The sequence below is a fragment of the Lepus europaeus genome, chromosome 22 (genome assembly GCF_033115175.1).
Source record: "Lepus europaeus isolate LE1 chromosome 22, mLepTim1.pri, whole genome shotgun sequence".
Lineage (NCBI taxonomy): Eukaryota > Metazoa > Chordata > Mammalia > Lagomorpha > Leporidae > Lepus > Lepus europaeus.
In genome coordinates, this window is record NC_084848.1 from 29,777,653 (window position 1) to 29,802,571 (window position 24,919).

Here is a 24,919-nt window from a genome sequence, read left to right on the forward strand (position 1 = left end):
GATTTAAGAAACTAACACTCTAGTCTACTGTTAGTTCTTTCATCACTCTGTTTTTGAGCACACAATGTAAAAACACACATATTAAGGTATTTCAACAAAATCATGGAGGGGCTGGTGCTGTTGCATAGTGGGCTAAGCCTCCACCTGCGGCACCAGCAACCCATATAGGCATCAGTTCACATCCTGGCAGCTCCTCTTCCAATCCAAATCCCTGCTAAAGCCTGGGAAAGCACTGGAAGATGGTCCAAGTCTTAGGGCCCTGCACCTTCGTGGGAGACCCAGAGGAAGCTCCTAGCTCTTGGCTTCAGGTCGGCCCAGCCCCAGTCGCTGCAACCATCTGGGGAGTGAACCAGCGAATGGAAGAACTTTCTGCCTCTCCCTCTCTGTCTGTAATTCTATCTCTCAAATAAATAAATAAGAATCTAAAAAAAAAAAAAATTTTTTTTTCATGGAAAATATATCTTACAAAAAAGCTATGTGGGGATTTCAAAATATTATGAACCAAAATGAACTAACCTTATAATTTCATTTTTCCACAAACTTTTTGAAGTACCTTATAAACACTGAAAGTGGGGACAGAACTGTTACAGAATCAGAATTTTTTGGTTCGTTATTGAAGCTAAGGGTGTTATAACTTCAAAATGTAAATTTAATTCATATGGCAACCACAAAGAAAATAACTATAGCAGCTGCACAAGAGGAAATGAAAAAGGAATTGAAAGGTTTCACAACAAAAATCAACTGAATATCAAAGAAAATAATAATACAAGAACTGAGAGACAAGAAAGCTTCCAGGTAAATGGAAAAGGCAAACTGGAAAATGGCAGAAGCCCCTCCTTTTCAGTAATTACTTTAAAGGTAAATGGATTAAACTCTCTAATCAGACAATGGAGAATGGCAGAACAGATTTTAAAAATGAACTCTATAAGAAACTCACTGTAGACCAAAGACTCAGCTTAAAAGAGAACACATGAAGAAAATCATGCAAAGAGCAACCAAAAGAGAGCAAGAGAGCCTATACTAACACCAGACAAAATAGTCTTTAAAAGTTTACTAGAAAAAAAAACATTTATTAGATGTTAATAAAATGGTAGATACAGCAAGAAGATACAATGATTATGAAAATTTATGCACCTAATACCTAATGACAGAGGACCATCAAAATATACAAGACAAATCTGACAAACTAAAAGAAAAAACAGTTCTACAATAATAGTTGGAGTCTTCAATGTCGCACTTGCTACACAGACAGAAGAACTGAAGAATATTGTAAGAAGTTCTTGATAAAATGAAATCAAAAGCTGTTTATTTTGGTATAAAAAGTTTGAGATTCATGCATAGCTTATTCACAATACATATTTTCCACTAACTCTTTGAAGACTTCATGTGTAAGTAAGAAAATAGAAGACTTGAAAAACACAAAAAATCATGGTGGGCTTTGTGGCACAGAGGGTGAAGTCGCCACACTCTGCCTTGGCTCTGGAGTGCCAGGATGGAGTCCCATCACCATTTGTATCCAGCCTCTCGCTAGTGCACAGGAGATGCAGCAGATGAGAAGTCAAACATTTGAGTCCCACCACCCACGTGGGAAGCCCTGTTGGAGTTCTTGCTCCTGGCTTTGAACTGGCCTAGCCCTACCAGTTACAGGCATTTGAGGAGTGAATCAGTAGGTAGAAGATCACTCTGCTGACTCTCTGGGTTGCTATGCCTTTAAAATAAATTTAAATGAATAAATGTATCATTGTTTTCTTAGAATTTTATCTATAAATTATACTGTATCTGTTCTCTTTGTATTAATATCACATTAGCATAAAATACTATGGGGGAAAATGTGTAAATATTTCTTAAAAACACAAGAAATCAACTGTTCCTAGCAGAAATATAGAGCACTACCCAACAACAGAATATACATGCTTCTCTAATGCACATGGGACAATTTCCAGGATAAACTACATATTAGATCAAAAATTAAGTCTCAATGCATTTAAGACAAGTATTACACAAAATAACGCCTCTAAGCATAATATGATCAAGATAGAAATCAAGAACAGAAGTGAAACTGGAAAATTAACAAAACTGAGGAAATTTAGCAACTCTTAAAATCAAAGAAATGCTATCTCTCCCTCTGTAACTCTCTCATATAAATAAATCTTTAAAAAAGACAAAGAAATAAAATATTCAGAGACGAACAAAAGCAAAAATAAAACATGCCAAAATTTATGGGACACAGCAAAATCAGAGCCAAGGGGGAAGTTTATAGCTCTAACTGATTACCTTAAATAAGATCTCAGGTGTTTAGTCTCAAGGTTAAGACACCCATGAAGATACCTGCACATATAAGAGTGCTTGGGTTTGGGGCAGCGCTGTGGTACAGCAGGTTAAACTGCTGCCTGGGACACCAGCATCCCATTTGAGTGCTGGTTCAAGTCCAAGCTGATCCACTTCCACGCCAGCTCCTTGCTAATTTGCCTGAAAAGGCAGCAGCAGATGACCCAAGTACTGGGGTCCCTGTTGCCCATTTGAGAGATCTGGATGGAGTTCCAGGTTCCTGGCTTCAACCTTGGCCCTGCCCTAGCAGTTGCAGCCATTTGGAGAGTGGACCACTAGATAGATGATCTGTCTCTCTTTTTCTGCCCCACCCCAACTCTGCATTTCAAATAAATAAATCTTTTAAAAAGAAAGGAAATAAAAGAGTGCTTTGGTTCAATACCCAGCCCTGACCTGCCAATACAAATCCTGGGAGGCAATGATGATGGCTCAAGTAACTGGATTCCTGCCACTTAACAAGGGAGATCTGGAAAGTGTTTCTGGCTCCCAGCTTTATCTCCAGCTCAGCCCTGGCTGCTGCAGGAACTTGAGGAGTGAACCAGCAGATGGTGGAACACTCTCATTCTTGCTTTCCTACTCTCTTCAGCTCAAATAAGTGAAATTTTTTAAAAAGCAAAATAAAAACAAGATCTCAAATCAAAACAAACTTTACAATGTAAGAAACTAGATTAAAAAAAAAAAACTAAACCCAAAAGTATCAGAAAGAAGAAAATAAAAGATTAGAGAAGAGATAAAACAAGGAATTGAAAAAATGCAATCAAACCAAAAGTTGGTTTTCTGGAAAGATCAACAAAACTGGCAAACATTTAGCTAAATACACCAATAAGAAATGAGAAAACTCAAATGACAAAAATCAGCAGTGAAAGTAAGGACTCTATTACAAATTCCATAGTGGGGAAAAAAAGGATTTCAAGGAGACACTAAAAACAACCATATAGGATAACCTACATAATATGGACAAATACCTGAAACACAAATCTAAGATTAAATCACAAAGAAATGGAAAGTCTGAATATTCCGCTACCTTTCAAGGAAACTGAATTAGTAATCAAAAATCTCCCAACAAAGAAAAGCCCTGAGCCTGATGATTTCATTGGCCAATTCTACCAAACATTTGAAGAACACCAAGACTTCTCACTTCTCAAACTTCCAAAAAACTGAAGAGAAAGAAACACAGCTTAACTTATTCTATGAAGCCAGCATTACCCCGTTATCAAAGCCAAAGACACAGCAAGAAAACTGCAGGCAGTAACTCCTATGAACATTAATGTAAACATCCACCATCACAACAGCAAACTGAATTCAGATGCACAGTAAGAGTAGTATATTCACCTGTTATGAAGAAGTGGTATTTATTCCTGGGACCCAAGGATGGTTCAACATATGAAAACCAATCAATCATCAATATAATATCCAACATTAACAGAATGAAAGGAAAAATATGACACATGACCATCTCAAATGATACAGGAAACGTTATCTGATAAAAGCCAACACTTTTTCAGGATAAAAATGTTCAACACACTAGGAATAGAAGGAAACATAATAAGAGCCATATATGAAAACCCCATGGCAAACATGCTTTATGATCAAAGACTGAAAGCTCTTCCTTCAGACAATCCAGAACAGGGCATGTTTAACTAAATCTAGTAAGAGCAGTTAGGCAAAGAAAAGAAAAGAAAAGAAAAAAAAAAGGCATCCAAATTAGAAAGGAAGTAATAAAATTACCTCTGCCCTAGGTAATGTGCTTTTATGTACTGAAAGCCCAAAACAGTCTACAAAAACACGGTTAGTGTTAAAAATGCATTCTGCAAAGTAACAGGATACAAAGTCAACAAATAGGGACAGGCCTTTGGTGCAGCAGTAAAGACACTGCTTGGGAGACCCACATCCTAGGTTCAAGTTTTGGCTCTGCTGTTCCACCGTCCTGCTAATGCACACCCTGGTAAGGAGACAGTGGATCAAAGGGTTTCATCCCTGCCACCCAGATGGGAGACCCATAATGGGTTCGTGGCTCCTGGCTTTGGCCTTCCCCAGTACCAGCTGTTTTAACTTCCTGTTTTATTCCTATACATTAACAATGGATAATCCAAAAAGGACAGCATATATAAATAATTCCATTTGTAACAGCAACAAAAAGAATCAAACACCTAATGATCAACTCAACCAAGGAAGTTAAATATTTGCACAATGAAAATTACAAAACACTGCTGAAAGAAATTCACAAAGACATAAATAAATGGAAACACTTCCATGTTCAGGAATGAACAGGCTTAAAATTATTTAGATGTCAATATTACCAGAAGCAATCAATTTACAGGTGCAATTCAGTCTCTTTCAAATTCCCAGCAATATTTTTTGCAGACCTTTTTTTTTAAATCTTAGAAGTCACAAGAAGTGACATGAACCAAAAACTGTAAAACTCTCAGAAGAAAACATGGGATAAAAGCTTAACAGAGGGGCCAATGCTGTGGAACAGCAGGTTAAGCTGCTGCATACAGTGCCAGCATCCCATATGAGCACTGGTTCAAGTCCTGGCTGCTCCACATCTGATCCAGCTCCCTGCTAACATACCTGGGAAAGCAGTGGGGGATGGCCCATGTGCCTGAGCCCCTGTACATATGTGGGAGATCCAGAAGAAGCTCCCGGCTCCTCATTTTGGCCTGGCATCATCCTAGTCATTGCAGCCATTTGGGGAGTGAACCAGAAGATGGGAGATTCCCCACCCCACCCCACCCCCCTGCAACCCTCATATCTGTCTCTGACTGTAACCCTGACTTTCAAATAAATATATCTTAAAAAACTGGATTTGGCAATATACTTTGTTGGATATGATTCCAATGGCATAGGCAACAAAAGAAAAATTAACAAATTATATTTCAAGAAATTTTAAATTTTTGTACATGAAAAGATACTATCAACAGAGTAAAATGTCAATTCACACAATAGGAGAAAATGTTTGTAAATCATGGATGATAAAACGTTAATAACCAGACTACATTAAAAAAAAAAAGAAAAAGAAAACTTATAAGACTCAACAATAACAAAACCAAATAACCTGATTCAAAACTGAGAAAAGGATGTGACTAAATACTTCAAGGGCCAGCACTGTGGCATAGCAGGTTAAGCTACAGCCTGCAGCGTCGGCATCCAGTATGGGCACTGGTTCAAGTTCTGGCTGCTCCACTTCTGATCCAGCTCCCTGCTAATGCACCTGGATAAGCAGCAGAAGATAGTCCAAGTCCTAGGGCCCTGCATCCATGTGGGAGACCTGGATGAAGCTCTTGCCTCCTGGCTTCAGCCTGGCCATTGCAGCCATTTAGAGGGTGAAACAGTGAATGGAAGATCTCTCTCTCTCTCTCTCTCTCTCTCTCTCTCTAACTCTGTCTCTCAAATAAATAAATCTTAAAAATAAAATAGAAAAAAGATTTCTTCAAAGAAGATATACAAAAAGACAATAAGCACACAGAAAGATGGTCATCGTCACTAACCATTAGGAAAGCACCTTTGCCCACCACTAAACCACCAATGCTCTAATGCTCACTAATTGTTAGGGAGGACAAATCAAAATGACAATAATTACCTCCACTGCTCCATTAGGGCAGCCACTAACAAAGACACACACAATACTAAGTACTGACAAGAATGTAGAGAAACTGGAATATTTGTGTAATGTTGACAGAAATGTAAAATGGCACGGCTGCTGTGGTTCCTCAAGAAAATTTCAAATATAATTACCATATGATCCAACAATTCTATTCCTGCATAAATGCCCAAAGAAATGGAAAGCAGGATGTCAAAGAGATACTTGTCCAACAATGCTCCTGGCAGCATTACCCATGATAGCTAAAAGATGAAGACAACCCAGGTGTCCATCAACGGATGAATGATGAGCAAAATGTGATACATACACACAATGGAATATGACTCAGCTGTAGAAAGGAGAATTCTGATACATGCTACAACTTGTATAAACCTTCAGACAAAATAAGCCAGACTCAAGAAATGATTCCATTTATACGAACTTCTTTAAGCAGTCAAATATCACAGAAACACAAAGAATGGTGGTTGTCAGGAGTCAGGCAGAGGGAGAAGTCTGATGAGTACAGAGCTTCAGGTTTACAAGATGAAAGAGGTGCTAAGGACAGATGATGGTGATGGCTGTACAACACCATGAATGTAATTAAGACCAGGGAACAGTACACTTTAAAATGATTAGGATGCTAAGTTGTATGTTTTGTGTGTGTTTAAGGTGGTGAATCTTGTTATATGTGTATGTAAGGTGGTAGACTTTGTTACAAGTGTGTATATAATTTTTTTTATTTTATTTAACAGGTAGAGTTATAGACAGTGAGAGAAAGAGACAGAGAGAAAGTCTTCTTTCCATTGGTCCACCCCCAAAATGGCCACTACAGCCAGCACTGCGTCAATCTGAAGCCAAGAGCCAGGAGCTGGTCTCCCATGTGGGTGGAGGGGCCCAAGCACTTGGGCCATCCTCCACTGCCCTCCAAGCCACAGCAGAGAGCTAGACTGGAAGAGAAGCAACCAGGACTAGAATCCGGTGCCCATGTGGGATGTTGGCGCCACAGGCAGAGGATTAACCAAGTGAGCCACGGTGCCGGCCTCTGTGTATAATTTTATTGTGGAAAATTATTTGGGAACAAAAGCAACAAATAAAACTCAAAACAATAAGCAAATGTGGAAGCAAGCTAAGAAGACAAAAAGCATAAACAAAGCTGAGGACTTATTTAATGAAGAACAGGGAAGTTCGTCTACTTACAAAGCCACTTGAAGCTACTGCTCATCTATTATCAGTAGGAGCATATACATTCTTTTTTCCAGACTAGGCTTCAGAACACAGGTGATCTCCCCATCCAGTGACTGAGACATTGGTTATGATGCCTGCATCCTGTATTAGGACCATCTGGGTTCAACTCTCGATTCCAGACTCCTACTAATGCACCCAGGGGCAAGGGGGCCGGGGGGGCGGGGGGACGACAATGAAGGCTCATGTGGTTGGGTCCTCACTGTCTACATGAAAGACCTGGATTGAGTTCCCTGCTCCGAGCTTCCGCTTCAGCCCACCCCCAGCTGCTACAGGCATTTTGGAGTGAATCAGTGGATGAAAGTTTACATGTGCACTCTCTCTGCCTCTCAACTAAATCTTTATAAAAATAACTGCAAGAGAACTTACCACAGAAATGTTTAAATTAGGTTAACATCACTAAATTTAAACAGTTACATTCCATTTAAGCACGAAGAATGTTTTCCCACCAGTGGTCCACGTGTAAGTGAAAATGCAGGCTTAACTTCTTAATAAATGTCGGCTTATGGTAACAATAAGAAGGAGGGCCCTTTCTGGCAGGAAATCTCCAGAAACTCAGTGCCTGGATTTTCCCTCCCCTATTTTTGTCCCTGTCAGCAAACCACCCAGCAGGTATCTCCTTACAATCTTCTCCACATTCTCAGGAAAGTGAAATGGATTCCGCACTGAGCAAACTGTACCCCCCTCATTATAGCCAACCAAAAGAGTTGCCCAAGTGAAAACAAGGATTCAGGAAGGGGGGGAGGGAGGAAGAGAGGGAACAGAGAGAAAAAAAGGGGGAAAAGGGGAGGGAGGGACAAACTGGTTGCTGTAACATACTCCTACATCATTCATGTAAAATTTAAATGCATTTTTCTCGTTCCTAGCTACCAACACTGTTAAGATTTAACAGAAAATAAAAAACAAATTGCAAAAGCGTAAATAATAGGAAATGTTTGTACTAAGACATTAAGCATATAAAATAGTTTATAAAACAGATGCACAATAGGATCCAAATTTTTCCTTTAAAATATACCCATGATTACACAGAACAAAAATGAAGGAATAAAATGTTAGTAGTTCGATTCAAGATGACCCAGTTTCTTTAACAAATTACATGGAAAAACAGAGAGAGAAGGAAGAGGAAACTGTTGCAGATTAAGAGATTTAAAAGAGGCAAATCCTGTCTAGATCCTGATTTCAACAAATCAACTGTAAAACAAAAATGTTGAGACAATACAGAAAACTGAACATAGACTAGAGTTTACATGACTAGCTAATAGATACTATTAAGGGATAGCTGTTAATTTTGTGAACTGTAATGTCACTACAGTATTTTCTAGTGTTTCTCTGTTAAAACAAAAATACTCACTTAAGTATTTATAGTGTAAATGTATGCAATGTGAGTTGTGCTGTGGAAAACTCTAACAAAAGCAACCATAAAGCAGGAAGAACACAGAACAAAAGTGGCAAAATGAGAGAACTGTTGGGAATTCTTGTGGGAGCTCAATCTGCTATTCTCACTATATATATATATATATATATATATATATATATATCCCAAAGATTAAAAAAAAAAAAAAAAGAGTTAACAAGGGTTATGTGTTGTGGTAGAGTGAGTTAAGCCACAACCGGAGATGCTGGCATCCTGTGTTAGAGCGCTGGTTCAAGTCCAGGCTGTTCTGTTTCAAATCCAGCTCCCTGCTAACGGGCCTAAGGAAGCAGCAGAAGATGGCCCAAGTCCCCAGACCCCTGCCACCTACATGGGAAACCCAGCTGGAATTCCAGGCTCCTGTCTTCAGCCTGGCCCAGCCACTGGCTGTTATAGCCACTGGGGGAATAAACCAGGAGATGAAAGATCTCTTCTTCTCTCCTTGCCAGTCTGCCTTACAAATAAATAAAAATATATTTAAGAAAAAAATTACTAACAGGAATATTTACTTCTGGGTGGTGAAGACTGATTTCGTGGGAATTGTGTGATTTTTATGTTAATCTTTGAAATTTTAGGTACATCAAGATATTATCCAATACCAATTATTTGGTTACCTAAAGAAAAAAAATGATACTCTTTAAGTAGACATGCAGAAACCTAGAAACCAATTCAGGTCTTCCACGTCGGTGGCCAGGACCCAAGTACCTGAGCCATCACCTGCTGCCTCCTAGGGTGTGCAGTAGCAGGAAGCTGAACTGATGGGAAGCAGCTGGGCACTCCAATAAAGAATGTAGGCGTCCCAAGCAGCACGTTGACTGTATGCCAAATGCTCGCCTCTTCTTTTTTTTTTTTTTTTTTTGACAGGCAGAGTGGATAGTGAGAGAGAGAGAGAGACAGAGAGAACGGTCTTCCTTTTTGCCGTTGGTTCACCCTCCAATGGCCGCTGCGGCCAGCCCACCACGCTGATCCGAAGTCAGGAGCCAGGTGCTTCTCCTGGTCTCCCATGAGGGTGCAGGGTGGGCCATCCTCCACTGCCTTCCCGGGCCATAGCAGAGAGCTGGCCTGGAAGAGGGGCAACCGGGACAGAATCCAGTGCCCCAACTGGGACTAGAACCCGGTGTGCCGGCGCCGCAAGGTGGAGGATTAGCCTGTTAAGCCACGGCACCGGCCTTACTTTTACTTCTTCTAAAGGCCTTACTGCATTTGGTCATTGATCATGACAATCTTTAATCATGTCTAACTCTCCCTCCAGAATAACAACTTGATTACAAAGGGCTTTTCTTTGTCATGTTTCATATTACAGTGAACATAAAATAAAAAGTCTCTCTATATAATAGTGGTACAATAATTACTTGCTTAACTGAATTAACCTTTAATAAATCCATCAAAATTATTTAATCCATCAAAATTATTTTGAATAAAAACAAGTAGTAAGAGAGGCAGAGTATCACTTTTTGCAACCACAAAAGCTTTACAAGTTCCAGCAGAATGCACCCAAAAATCCCCATACAAAGGCAGTCATTAAATGCTATCTTGTCAGCTTCTCCAAGTATTTATTTCCCAAGTGAATGGAAAAAACAGGTCAGTAGCAGAAAAGGACAGGTCATTTTATCAAGTTACAGGATTTTTAAAGGGCTCCCTGAGAACAGTTAAGAAATCCATTCGCTTTTGAGCCACCATTTATGATTTAACTCACTGAAAGCTCATCCCAAGTACCAGTGGGGCCACTGTTATTAGGAAAGCTACTATGGGCAGAACACAGGGCTGGCCACATCAGAGACAAGCAACCATTCAGGAAACGCTGCCGCCACCGCCCGCCCCCCACCCCTACCCCACGCTTTCTTCATCTGCTCCCTGGAGACCATGGCCTATGTTGTACAGATGGAAGCAGTAACTTTACTCAAGCCTACAGCACTCCTCTCTGCTTTGTCTTCAAAAACCTTTTCCAAAAAGACACGATCAAACCTTCCTCCCAGGAGCATGGAAATCTCCAGAACATGACATACTGGACTTCCCCACATGGAGGACTTCACCCACCATGCGGTCTGAAGTTTGCACAGAGCACAGACAAGTACAACTGCCTTTTCTATATAAAATACGTTTACAGAAGAACAGGAAAGCCCAGGCTTTAAAGTACAGCACCAACACTAATAGTTCCCCAAGCCCTTTGACAAACAACAGTGTAACATGAAGAACTGACAAATGCCAAGCTTCTCGCCCTGTGACTTACAGCTTGCAAAATCTGGGTCTTCAAAGCACTCTGCCCACTTATCTTTAGGGCCAGTAGATGCAGCAGGAGTTGGGCTGAACTCTACACAACTGCTACCCCAACCTCCATCTGGATCCACTCAGCTCAAGATCACTCTTCTGTACTTTTTGATTGCCTGTCTTGGCCTTTCGCTCAAGTCTGCTCCCATTAGCAAATTTAAAATTCATTCGACAGTTCAGAAAGTGGAACTACAATATGATACTATTACAGAGAATCTCATGTATACAAATCCAGGGCGAAAAGGTATTTTAAAACAGTAGTTTAAAATAAGGCACTCCTCCAGAGACAACGTGATTCAAACTGCTATCAACCATTGTCCCTAGAATGAGTTAACAAGAAGAACTTTTCTATTTGATGTGAGATTTTGTTCTTTTCTTACATCTAGAAAACATAAAGAAAATAATTTAGTGATTAAAAACTTGTGCCTAAAGAAGAGAGAAGGCACAGAGCATCCTTCAAATGGTCACATCACAGTTCTGTAGGCTGTAAAGACCTTTGCTAGGCCAAAGGATTTCATATAATTTTCTTTTTTAAGAACAAAGAAGAGAGCTTTAAATAATAAATAAGTTCAATGAAATAATTCTAAAGTGACCTCAGGGCATGCCAAACTCAATTCAAATTATTCACAGCCAAAGATAAAAGAAGACTCTACAATCATCCCTTTGCTACTATACATTTTTAATATTTTTATATTACATATAGTCAGCATTTGGATAATAAAATCTTGCCCAACATTTATCTCATTTCCCTTTTTTTGGTTCTTGGTGCCACTAAAATCTCCATTAGGCTCACCAACACAACCTAAAGTCTTTTCAGTACACATGTGAGTTATTTTCTTCTTGGAGTTAACATATTCAAAGTTCTATTTTTATTTAATCTATTGTCCTTGTCACTTGACTCTGTTTAAAGAAGAAACTGTACCGGACGTAAACAGATATCCCTCACATCCTAAGGTAGACAGCCTTTGCAGAACAGTAAAGCCAAAGGAGGTGGGCACAACTCAGGACACAAGAATCAGGTCACAACTCTACAGGCTGGCAGCGGCCAGGAAGAAATGCTTTCCAGGCTTTCGTTTCTGAAATGACCCCACCATCTGGTAGCCATTCCATCATCTTGCTGGCCACAGTAAAGACTATATGATTATTTATTCTTGCCACTACTACCCCTAACACCAAAAAATGTCCAGGAGAATGTGTCATGTGTTTCTATTTTCCCTTTTCTCTTCACACCTATTGAGTGGTTGGAATACCTTTACTTCAGTGTGCTACATTTGCACGCCATTAGTCAAATAAGTAAATGTGATCAATGTGAATCTTTTACATTTTCAGAAAAAGAAAGAAATGTGGGATATTTTTAAATTTTCTCAGTTTTCTCCCATAAAAAACAAAAAGCTGAAAGGCAAATAACCAAACTGAAATAGTAGAAAAGTTTAAATATCTCACCTACATATGTGAATACAACTGCCTATATAGGAGAAGGAAAATCCAAAACAAATACAATACTTAAGAAAACTACTCAAATGTTTTAATACATAAAGAACATATATTAGAAGTAAAATGAAAAAATAAATAAATAAAAAGGGAGGAGAAGAGAGGGTAGAACCAAGGGGGCGGGAGTGAGAAGTATCATCACATTATTAAAACTGTATATATGGGGGTGGTCATTGTGGCGTAGCAAGTAGCCATCAGCTGCAACAATGGCATCCCTTATGGGTGCCAGTTCAAGTCCCAGTTGCTCTACTTTAGATCCATCTCCCCACTAATGGCCTACGAAAAGCAGCAGAAAATGGCCCAAGTATTCAGGCCCCTATCACTCATGTGGGTGACCTGCAAGAAGCTCCTGGCTCCTGGCTCCTAGCTCAAGGGTTGCAGACATTTGGGGAATGAACCAGTAGATGGAAGACCTCTCTCTCTCCCCCACTCTCTCTCTCTCTTCCTCTGTCTCTCCCTCTCTTTCAAATAAATAAATAAATCTTTAAAAAAAATGAAATTTATTCCCTTTAAGAAAGTTCATGAAAAATGCATATTATGAAAAAAGTATGCATGAAGATTTCAAAAATTTTGTATCAAAACAAACTTATTTTTAATTCCATAAAAAAGTATTCATTGCAGAATTAAAGTATTTTAATTACAAAATTAAAATTAAAGTATTTAAATTGCAAAATTTAAAACAAGACTAAAAAAGGACATAGTTCAGTCAGAGATCACTATCAATTCAGTGGCTAGGTATTTAGAAAGAATTTATAAATTTAAAAAAATTTTTAAGAATAAAGCACGTAGGGGCCAGCACTGTGACACAGTGGGTTGCCTGTGGCAATGGTTCTAGTCCCAGCTGCTCCACTTCCAGTCCAGCTCTCTGCTATGGCCTGGGAAAGCAGTGGAAGATGGCCCAAGTCCTTGGGCCCCTGCACCCATGTGGGAAACCCGGAAGAAGCTTCTGGCTTCAGATCAGATCAGCTCTAGCTGTTACAGCCATTTGGGGAGTGAACCAGTGGAAGGAAGACCTCTCTCTCTGTCTCTCCCTCTCACTGTCTGTAACTCTACCTCTCAAATAAAAAGAATAAAGCATGTGGTGCTGGCGCTATGGCATAGCAAATAGAGGCGCCGTCTGCAGTGCCGGCATCCCATATGAGCGCCAGTTCGAGCCCCAGTTGCTCCATTTCCAATCCAGCTCTCTGCTATGGCCTGGGAAAGCAGTAGAGGATGGCTTAAGTGCTTGGGCCACTGCACCCACATGGGAGACCCGGAAGAAGATGCTGGCTCCTGGCTTCGGATCAGCACAGCTCTGGCCATTGTGGCTAATTGGGGAGTGAACCAGCAGATGGAAGAGCCCTTTTTCCAGGAGGAAAAGAAAGCTAGGCATCAGAAGCAATGGGTGGCAGGCCTATTAATGGCTGATCTGTACAGTGATCTGCCCTCAAGAGACCCAACAGGCCAGTCCACTGCAGTGGCTTTCAATGTGGTAAGCCTGGGCTTCAGCAGAAGTCAGCTTGTGAAGAGCCCTGGCAGCTCTGCCAAGAGTTGGATCACTGGAAATAGACCTGCCCTGGAGTTGAAGGATGCCCAGGTCAGAGCCACAGATCTTATTGGCTCCAAGCTGAAAAGCCCTTCACTCAGCCCAACTTCCAAAGTGACCATTGCAGCTGAGGGTATGGTCAAGTAGGGTCAGCAACATTGCAGGCAGAACTGTAAATTTCTTGTTAGAGATGCCACCTGCCTTTACCTGGCCAGCTCTCCTCCCAGGCCAGCTAAGTAATGAAAGTCAACAGGGTGCCTTCCCCCAGGTGGTTCACACCTCCCTTAGGATGTACCCCATGTGAAGAGATAGATAGGTCTGGGCCTCTTAACTTACAAGGCCTAAAGCCCACCAGATTATTATCAAGCCCCTTCTATCAGGTTCTATTTGCCTCTCAATCAGAAAACTTAATTGTAGCTTAGACAGCACCTTTCTTAGCTCCTCTAATAATGACTCTGTCCTTTGTTCTAGACCCTGTCTAGCACACTTGGGCCTCATTCCTTTGTAATCATAACCTCTACTCTACCACCAATAGCTCTACTCCCAACCTGTGTGTACTGATGGTCCTCTTCCCCACTTCATGCTGTATAATTGTTCAGACCTGGTTAACGCCACTCTTAGAATCACTGGTTACTATCCTCACCCTGTCTTTTATGACCCTGTCTAAATATGATCAGAGTCGGTGAACTTGGAAGGCTTCCATAGCCTTGACAACTCATGACGAGAACCTAGGGTGGTTACTGGCGCCATAAACTAGAGTGTCAATTTGCTGGGTCAACAACAGGAGTCACTGTGCACTTGCTCCTCATGTGAGACCTCTGTCCTTAATGTGCTGTACATTGTGATTTAATGCTATAACTAGTACTCAAACAGTATGTTTCACTTTGTGTTTCTATGTGGGTGCAAACTGTTGAAATCTTTATTTAACATATACTAAATTGATCTTCTGTATATAAAGAGAATTGAAAATGAATCTTGATGTGAATGGAAGGGGAGAGGAGCGGGAGAAGGAAGGGTTGCGGGTGGGAGGGAAGTTATGGGAAGGGGAAGCCATTGTAGTCCATAAGCTGTACATTGGAAATTTATAGTCATTAAATAAAAGTTAAAAAAGAAAGAAAATGGAGGTGAAGACCAGAGGGCGCTCAGTAACATGCACCAATTTCTCTCTCCTCTCGCAGTAGCAGCTGTCTCATGAAGCTCTCTCAAGGACTGCTCACTTCCCCACTGAGCAATTCCTGATGGACCTCAAAGATGGTTCTACAGTTGTGTTGCTTCACACACACACACACACACACACACACCCCTGCACTCTTCAAATGGCTAAAAATTACAAAAATCTAATAATTCTACTTGAAATCCAACTTGGATTCCATTCTTTAAAGAATGATGCTGGAAAAGCTCAAATAAATGCAGCCAGGAAAGAATCCTAATGCACTTTAAAAACATTTTCCGAGATAATCATTCCCCAATTCCTCTTACTGAAATTCAAGGAAAGGTCAGGAATAAAAAGCCACGGTGAAAGCAGTGCTCCAATTACCCAGCAGGCTTCAGAAAAGAAGCCATAAGCTCTGTACAAAGGTTTATGGAGGGGAGATGCTCAGATAACCTTGACTGTCCTTTATAGGACGCAGACCTCCAGAAGAGCTGACTCCTTAGGCAATTTTCTCCTGCCAGTGCAGCAGATAAGGAAAATCCCAAAGTCTTTGTTTCAGCATCTGGCTGAGATCAAGGTTAAGTTAAAAGTAACAAAACCAGAGACCTACGCAACCCTAGACCTCTAGTGTTATCTGCATTTTAGAACTTAACATATTGCAGGATTTTCGCCCTGTAGATAAATGTCCCCTTCAATCTAAATTAAGCTGCTATTTTTCTCAATAATAGAGAGCCCTCTTACAGTTGATTCAAATGTCTGAGAAATGTCCACTAAAATCTGAGGACAGCCCTAGAACAGAACTCTATTTCTGCCTAGGAGTAATCAAGTTCAACTGCTGTAAGATAAACAGGAATACAACCTCAGCAAATGTCAGTCAAAGTTAATCATTCAAACATCTCTTCATAGGTTGGCGTAAAGCTGGCATTCCAAATTATACGGCAATACCTAAGAGTTAGCATGATTCTTGGTTGGAACATGGGCTGAAGTATTAATTTCCATGAGATTTTTTTAAAACACAGAAGAATTTTTAATACTTTATTATGGAATAAGCAGATAGCAGAAAACATGCTTCTTCAGTGGCCAGAAAGAGAACTGAACTATTTTATCCATAAAGAAGCCACTGTTGAATGCAAAAATCAACCACAAAAACTAAACAAGCCTTTCCTATCTTCTTTTCCATTACTGCCTCTCTGTAATAAAACAAAAAGGGAAAGCCAATGGGAAGAAATACAGGACTCACATTGGGGGAAAAAAAAAATCAAATTCAGCTAAAAGCAGCAGGTCTTATAAGAATCAGAGTTTGAGTGATATTCCCCTCTGTTATTAATTCACCAACTCACCTTATCACACTTCAAAGTTTGCAGTCAGTCTTGCTTTTAAGTCCAACTTAAGTCTTTTAAGTCTCAAAACCTAAATAAAAATAATCATGAATTTTAGTGTACGAGTTTTCAATTTTTGAAAAGCACAAAATTGTAGCTCGTACAAATAATGACCAAAAAGATCATTGCCACAAATCAAATTATAAAACTTTACAATTTACTTCCAAAACCCTTTAATGCATAATCTCTTTATGTGCATTTCAATACATATTTAAATTTAATAAGTCAACCAACAACTGTTCCCAAGTAAACATCAAATTTTTAAACTGGATATTCAGTCTCTAGTGAGACTGCTGTTCCAGAACCTACCCCCATCCCCTCCCCACCCCCACCCCATAATCTGTTCAAGAAGTATAGGGAGGACCCTAGGAGCCTGGATAAAGCCCCCTCCCACAAAGTGGCTGATGTGGTTGGTCCTTCGCTTGCCTCCAGAACCATTACTCCAAGGCAGTCCTCAACAGGGGGAGATTCTATCCACCCAGGAACTCTGCCAAGGCCTGCAGTCATTTCTGCTGTCACAGCTGGGGAGGGGATGTGCTCTGGGCATCTAAGGGTAGAAGCCAGTGACCCTGCGAAATAGCAGCACTTGGGACAGCACCCAACAACAAGCAATTACCCAGCCCAAAACAAGAGCGGTGGTGAAACCCAGCAATTCTGTTCCAAGGCAACCAGACATCCTAATTAGACAGAAATCCCACTGATTCTCACACGACCTACATCAGATAGCTAACAGGCTTCCATCATAGTCAAGAAGTATTTTCCTATCAACACCAAGTTTCTTAAAGATCAAACGAAGGCACATACCCATCAGTAATGATTTGGAGTATCCATATCTATTTCTAAAAATATTGAAGTAAATCACACGGCACATGTCCAGAGGAGCTTCCAAGAAATTAATTCCTTAACGTTTGCTGAGGTTAAACACTGTTTGACACCACAGTAATTGTCAAGCCTTGTTCCCAATCATAAAATGGAGGCTGAGAAGATGAAGAATCACCGGAACTCCAGTTTCTCTCACAGCTACTCCGGGTTCCCGCTGAGGACAACAGACGAAGCTCCTCTTCTCAGCCTGTCACCCAGTGCCTTAGGATTCCCGTCTTTTATTCAGCCAAATACAAAGGCACTTCGAAACGTGTTGAACTATATTCAAAACCCGACTTGCCAAGGCCTATTATGTTCCTGCACTATGACCTGAGAGTACTCAAGAAAATCCATGGGAAAACGGAATTAAAACTGTTTTAGTGCAAAAAATTTTTTAAATTTATGCATAGATTTTTCATAATACAAATTTTCTATGAATGTTTTGAAGACTCTGAAGGAAGATGTGTAGTTTCAGAGTAAAACTATGTGGGAAAGAAATCTGTCAATGATATTCTGAGAGTCAGACATCCCAGCCAACAAAACATGCAGCTTTTAGACGATGTGCCTACAGACTGCACCCACAGAATGGGTGAGGAAATTTGTAATGTTCAAAATACATGCCTTGTTTTTTTTTAATATTAATTAATGAGCTATAACTAGTTAATTAGTTAAAGAAGGCATGCCTGGCAGCTGATCTGCACTTGTAATCCTCTTAGGTACATGAATAAGCATGCAAATATTAAACTCAAGTAAAAGGATAAGGAGTTATGAACACATTTAGATTGCATCAGAATTACTCTTTTTTTTTTTTTTTTTTTTTTTTTTTTTGACAGGCAGAGTGGACAGTGAGAGAGAGAGACAGAGAGAAAGGTCTTCCTTTTGCCTTTGGTTCACCCTCCAATGGCTGCTGTGGCCGGCGCACCGCGCTGATCCGAAGCCAGGAGCCAGGTGCTTATCCTGATCTCCCATGGGGTGCAGGGCCCAAGCACTTGGGCCATCCTCCACTGCACTCCCGGGCCATAGCAGAGAGCTGGCCTGGAAGAGGGGCAACCGGGATAGAATACGGCACCCCGACTGGGACTAGAACCCGGTGTGCCGGCGCCGCTAGGCGGAGGATTAGCCTGTTGAGCCACGGCGCCAGCTAGAATTACTCTATTCTAATTGGGCAAGATTTCCATATATGGCTAACTGGTTAATTCAAATTAAACTCTGTTTTCTCCTCTGAATCCTCAGTACTATACAGCAACTGCCCAAATCAGACTCAATCACACACAATTACCCCGGGAAGTAAGTGGATCTTGGGCAGGAACTAGAGAGGCACAGGCGGTGGAGGCAGGGTCTCTAACCTTGAACTCCCACCCTAGCCTCCGGGACCTTCCCTGAATGCTGTGCCTACAACAAATGGTGATGGAAAAATCAGCCGAGCCTACTGCCCCTCCAACAGGAGAAAGATGACAACCAGGAAGGAGAGCTCTCCTCTAGAGCCACAGCAATGACCCCGCCAAAGACGACTTCCTGATACCCACCTGGGGCTCCAAGCCAGGAAGGCCCACAAGCACCACCTTACCTAGATTTGAATGGGCCTTCAAATGAAAACGTACAATAACATTTCAAAACACTTCATTCTGCCCACGCCCCTCAGGCAGTAAAATATATTCTGTTCCAAAAAAGAAAGGCTACTCAATTTCCTGTCAAAAACAAAGGGGAGGCTGGCACCGTGGCTTAACAGGCTAATCCTCCTCCTTGCGGCGCCGGCACACCGGGTTCTAGTCCCAGTCGGGGCACCGGATTCTGTCCCGGTTGCCCCTCTTCCAGGCCAGCTCTCTGCTATGGCCCGGGAAGGCAGTGGAGGATGGCCCAAGTCCTTGGGCCCTGCACCCACATGGGAGACCAGGAGAAGCACCTGGCTCCTGGCTTCGGATCAGCGAGATGCGCCGTCCGCAGTGGCCATTGGAGTGTGAACCAACGGCAAAAAGGAAGACCTTTCTCTCTGTCTCTCTCTCTCACTATCCACTCTGCCTGTCCAAAAAAAAAGCAAAGGGGAGAGGGCCGCCTACACCGTGAGGGCACCCTGAAAACAACAAAATGCAGAAGAAGCTATGCGTGGGCATGTACTTTGTGCCAACTATCCACACCTCTGGGCTTCCAAAAGCTCTTTTCCTCCACCATTCTGAGAAACAGGCACATCTGTGTAGCAGCTAAAATGTCTGCCCCCACCTGAGGTGGAGTCAGTCCCACCGCAGACAGGTGTGGTGTAGGGCTCATGCATTGTCTTTAACCCATGATTTTCTGTGCCAAAGGAAAGGACAGGTTCCACCACACAGACAATTCTCACCTGCTGTTCTCATACACAGGCGGCTGCTCTGACCACAAGCCTTCTCCCCAAAGCTATCTTACCCACACCTCAGACAGGCTGCACAAATTTCTAGGTTAGCCCAGTTTGTTCCTAATATGTTTAGTCCTAATCGCCTGAAGCTAACCATTCCCACACACAAACATGAGCTGACCAAATTACGAATTAGCTACAGCATTCCATCCATCAATTTCCCCTAACCCTGCTTATACTTTCTGAAAAGTCTGAATTCTAAGCCATCAACCAGCCCAAGTGCAGGAAGTAAACTAAAAGCCTACTGAAACATACTAACTACCGTGTAGATACAGTGTGGTGAGAAAAAGCTCACCAGTGAGCTGTGAGGAACAGAATGCACAAAGTCACAATCAAATACAGCGTCATCACGGAACTGCAGAACAGAAAAGTGCCCGGTTTTGTAAACCACACATGCCATTCAAAGAAGCAGTTTGTCACAGAGGCAAAACACAGATGAAGGAAAGACACCATGAGCATAGAAAGAGCAAATTAGCAAGAGGAGCACAAATTCTTTAAAGACATGGGGTGGGCGTTCGGATTAGCGGTTCACCCATCAGGATGCACAAGTCCCACAAAGGAGGACCTGGGTGTGGGTCCCAGTTCCTGAGGCCCTCGGCTTCCTGCTAATGCAGATGTCAAGAGGGATCAGTAATGGCTCAAGAAACTGCACCCCTGCTACCCATGGCGGGAGACCTGTACTGAGTTCCCAGCTCCAAGCTTTGAGGCTGCCAACCTCGAAGCTCCCAGCCTGCTGCAGGCATTTGGGAAGTAAACTGGCCGCTGGGAGCATGCTCACTGGTGTGTATTTGCTGACTCTCTCTAATAAAAAATAAAAACCAACATACAGAAGAGCATTCAAGATTTAACAGAAAGCCACACTGGTAAGATAGCTGCCCAAAGGACAGCCCACAAAGGAAAATTCCTTAAACATCACCAATTTTTTTTAAGATTTATTTATTTGAAAGGCAGTGACACAGAGAGATCTTCCATCTACTGGTTCACTCTCCAAATAGCTGTAACAACAGGGGGTGGGCCAGGCTGAAGCCAGGACTCTAGAACTCCATCTGGGTTTCCCGCATGGGTGGCAGGGACTCAAATACCTGGGCCATCTTCCGCTGCTTCCCTAGGTACACTAGCAGCAAGCTGGATCAGAAACGGACAGCCTGGACTTAAACAGGTGCTCTGATATATGGGATGCCAGCATCTCAGGCAGCTGCTTATCCTGCTGTGTCACAACGCTGGCCCAAAGTCAGCAATTCTGGCCACCTCGTTTAGCAAGAGGGGTTGTTTTATTTTAACAATCAAGTAAACTTTTCGCCCAAATACTTGGGAGTAAACAGCAAATATGATGGATGGCTTGCTGCACCAAGTTTAGTGATTTCTATAGACAAAGGCATTCTTTCATAAAATTAAAATAATAACTGTCAAAATCGAGAAATTAACACTAATGGTATCGCCATCTGCTTCAGAGACCTTTCTTCAATTCCTCCCAGTATTGTGCATTTTAGTGAAAGTTCCAGTCCAGGCTGTCACACTGCACTTGGTTTTCATATCTTATTGGTCTACTTCAATCCGGAAGAATTCCTCAGATTTCCATGAATTTTCACAATGTTGACAATTCTGAAGATCTTGGGCCAATTTTGTAAAATGTTCCTTAATTTTGGTTTGTCTAATGTTTCCTCTGGATTAGATTCAAGTTGCAAATTTCCAGTAGGAATATCATAGAAACTAAATGTTCCTGTTACTACATCCTATAGGCAGTACACTATTTCTAAATTTTTCTCTGGTAACGTTCATTTGCATCACTTGATTCTGGTGGTGTAGGCCACAATTTCCCATACACAGTTAGTCCTTCTCTCTTTGTACTAAGTATTGTGCGGGGTGACATTTTAAAACTTTAGAAATACCCTATTACTCAATGAACTTTCACCCAGAACTTTTAGTGTCCATTGATACTTCTTGCCCAGATAAAATTATTCTTTGATGGCTGCCATAAAGTAACTTTTCTAGTCCAATAATGCCTGCCATTTTAGAAGGAAAATGGCATTAGAAACTGTGATCTGGGGGGCTGGCATTGTGGTGCTGCCACAGACGCATTCCACAGCACAGCACTGCTCTAAGTCCCGGCCGTTCTACTTCTGATCCATCTCCCAGCTACTGCACCTGGGAGGGCAGCAGGTGACGGCACAAGCACCTGGGCCCCTGCCACTCCTGTGGGAGAGGCAGCTGGAGTTCCAGGCTGGCTTTGGCCTGTCTCAGCCCTGGCTGTTGGGACCATTTGGGGAGTGAATCCACAGATGTGAACCAGCAGATGGGAGTGCATTCTCTGCCCTCTTTCTCTCTGTCACTCTGCCTTTCAAATAAAATGAAACTTAACAGAAAGAAACAAATTCCTGCCTGCATGTTCAATTCTAGTTTCCTGTTAATATGCACCCTTGAAGGCAGAAGGTAAACACTTGTGTTTACTTGTCTCCCATACGGAAGACCTGACTGGAGTTACAGGCTCCTGGTTTCGGTGAGCCCTAGCCCTAGTTGGTAATGGCATTTTGGGGGGTGAGGCAGCAGACAGAAGATATCACTCACTAGCTTGCTCTCTCTCTTTGCCTTTCAAATAAAGTAAAAATAAATAAAAACTTTTTAAACGATTAAAAGCTGTATTCTAACTGCATTTTTGTCTGAAATATTGCCAGAGTCCATTAAAACCATTAATTAACAACTTATGACACCTGGAAAAGTCTCAGGCTCAGCTCTGCTGATTTTATGAACTAAGTTCACCCTTTCTAACACTATCTTTAAACTGGTATTAAGTTCTGCAATTGTCAGTGGAATGTAATCAAAATTTTAAGCCCAGCCCTTCCCTGTCTCCCTCTAACTAAATGAATCAATCGGCTAAGCTCCATCTTCCTCTTCTGTCAATCTTTTCTTTCCAAAAAAGGAAAATTCTAGACCCAAGCCACACAAAGAAATACCACAAAAGAAATAAAGGACAGGTACACGATGATCCAAAAACTAAACTACAAAAATTGCCAAAATACCATGTTGCATCCTAACATGACCCACAGTGTAGCAAGGTTAAGATATGTAAAATCATCCTCTGAACACAAAAAGCTGATTTTCCAGGTCCCAAGAATAGTAATTAGGCTGGCGCCGTGGCTTAACAGGCTAATCCTCCGCCTTGCGGCGCCGGCACACCGGGTTCTAGTCCCGGTTGGGGCGCCGGATTCTATCCCGGTTGCCCCTCTTCCAGGCCAGCTCTCTGCTATGGCCTGGGAGTGCAGTGGAGGATGGCCCAAGTGCTTGGGCCCTGCACCCGCATGGGAGACCAGGAGAAGCACCTGGCTCCTGGCTTCGGATCAGCGCGATGCGCTGGCTGCAGCGGCCGTTGGAGGGTGAACCAACGGCAAAAAGGAAGACCTTTCTCTCTGTCTCTCTCTCTCTCACTATCCATTCTGCCTGTCAAAAAAAAAAAAAAGAATAGTAATTAATGATTTTAATGGACTATGGCAGTATTTCAACCAGAAATGCAGTATCACAAGGAAAAATAAATCATACTAGATAACAAAAGGCGGCACTGAACAGACAAACATGCAGGACAAGGTTCTGTGGGGTTTTTTTTCCCAAAACTTTTTATACTTTATAAAAAGTCATCAGATGCTAATGAAATCAGCATCTGGCATTAGAAAGACAAGTTATCCTCAAGAATACATGAACAAAAACGACAAACCGCGCAGATTAACCCATAGGCACTTCTTTTTTTATTCTCCTGCATTAAGGTTAAACTATCAAAAACACTACTAATAATTATCAACCAAAAATTATGGGAGAATATACCAGCTTCAAAAACAAAATTAAGATCTAGAAAAAAAATGTATTACTTTGACTCTGAAAAAAGGAAAACCTTAAAACACACTGAAGAGTTTCTTCATAAATTCCTACCTAGTGAATTTTGGTAAATCAATCTGGCTCTTTAAAAGGTCAGTCCTCCACTGCTCACCTCACTGTTGCTGAGTAACTAACTACTGTGCAAGGCCTCATTCCTCAGCTTTAATAGGTTTGAGAACTCATGAAGACACAAAAAAAGCCTTCTTCTGAGAGAGGCACGCACCAGCGGTTCTCTGACCTGCACTTAAGATTATTTCTTAGTTCTCCTTTCACTGCAAGTCTAAGCATAAACTTTCTACACAGAGTCAGCAAATGAAGTGGCTACAAAAAGGCAGAAGTAGTGATAAAGAGAAGACAGTTCCGCTCCTGTAATCATTAAATCCCTCACAATGTATATACTAGAAGCTAAATGGATTTATTATCTTCATCATAAGGTTTTCCCAGGTCAGCAGAAGTCACCTTTAGCTATTCAGTTGCTCAAACCAAAAACCTAGGATTCATTTTCCAATCCTTCCTTAATATCTTTCCTTCCATTTTATCAAGAACTACAAATTCTACCACTCGGAATCTTTTCTTTCTTTCTCACCTCTATCCACTATCACTATATTGGTCCAAGCCACTATTGTCTCTCAAATGGACAACAAATCTAGATTCCCCTGTAATCTACTTTCTACTCATCATCATTTTCCACAGAACAATCACAGTGTCTGTGTATGTGTGTTTTGACTGATTTGAGAGGCAGAGACAGAGACATTTCCCATCCACTGGTTTACTCCCCAGATGCAACAATGATCGGTGCTGGGCCAGGATAAAGTTAAGAACGAGGAACTCCATCCAGATCTCCCGCGTGGTTGGTAGGATCCCAGTTACATGAGCCATCACTGCTGCTTCCCAAGCTCTACATTAGCCGGAGTTTGCATCAGGGATCAAACCCAGGCACTCTGATGGGGGACACAATGATGCCCTGACTGACGTGCAAACTGCCCGGCACAGACTCACTTTTTAAAAGGTTAAACTACATCTTATTATTCCCCTTATCAAAGTCCTCCAATGACTTCCTATGTCCTTAGACGTCAAGAAGCATATAAAGCTTTATCTTACTCATAAGCTAACAAGTTAGTCTGCCACAGTTAAACAGATGCTAGCAGAAGAGAAGAGACTTTTGGGTCAGAGACACAAGACTTCATTACACTGCCAAAGCAGCTGCATTCTCTGGTGCCAGCACTCCATTCCCGCCAGGTGACAGAGAGAACCAGACGACAACTGCACAGTAGTGTGCTGTGTTATGGCACAGGGACTCTTAGCTTAATGAGCAGCAGCCTGCCCGGCCTTTCCCCTAGGAGGAGACATTGCCATGTTCCTGCTCTTTACTTGGGAGGGAGGCACTTTTTTCAAGGCTGTTCACTGAACAAACCATCCCTGAAAACA

General features: G+C 41.7%; 1 protein-coding gene across 7 annotated transcripts in view; it reads right to left on the bottom strand.

The window, feature by feature from the left end:
* The window catches only part of SIPA1L1 (signal induced proliferation associated 1 like 1), a 443,533-nt gene that overhangs the window by 313,017 nt on the left and 105,597 nt on the right, over positions 1-24,919 (bottom strand). For 6 of the 7 annotated variants that reach the window (XM_062181452.1, XM_062181446.1, XM_062181448.1 and 3 more), the window contains one exon: positions 16,342-16,411. The exons of the other annotated variant lie outside the window; for it this stretch is intronic. The gene's annotated coding sequence lies outside the window, so the exon portion shown is untranslated. The remainder of the gene's footprint in view (positions 1-16,341; positions 16,412-24,919) is intronic. 7 annotated transcript variants of the gene reach the window in all.